A 305-nucleotide genomic window follows, 5' to 3' on the forward strand; every position below is an offset into this window, starting at 1 on the left:
CTCACTACTCGGCTTCCTGATTGTCCGGGAAGCCGGCTCCATGTTCCCGTATGGCACTGCCGGTCAGAGGAAATCTTCCGATATCGGGCAAGGTATCGGAGTATTTGGGAGAGTTCGAGTACTCGCCCAAATACTGGGTATCGGTACCAGTACTAGGATCGGTATCGGAGCGTCCCTAACGAGCACACATGATTTTGTCATTTTGGTTAATAGTTTGTCCAAAAAGAACCCAAAAAACAGCTTTTCTTTCCTTTTGTGTTAGTAAACTGCAGTGTCACATTACTGGGGGGGGGGGGGGGGGCAGG

The 305-nt window shown here is 50.2% G+C and overlaps 1 protein-coding gene across 1 annotated transcript in view; it reads left to right on the forward strand.

The window, feature by feature from the left end:
* The window catches only part of PTPN21 (protein tyrosine phosphatase, non-receptor type 21), a 43,179-nt gene that overhangs the window by 21,739 nt on the left and 21,135 nt on the right, over positions 1–305 (forward strand). The window lies entirely within an intron of this gene.

Source organism: Nanorana parkeri, unplaced genomic scaffold (genome assembly GCF_000935625.1).
Source record: "Nanorana parkeri isolate BGI_ZX_2015 unplaced genomic scaffold, ASM93562v1 scaffold658, whole genome shotgun sequence".
NCBI lineage: Eukaryota > Metazoa > Chordata > Amphibia > Anura > Dicroglossidae > Nanorana > Nanorana parkeri.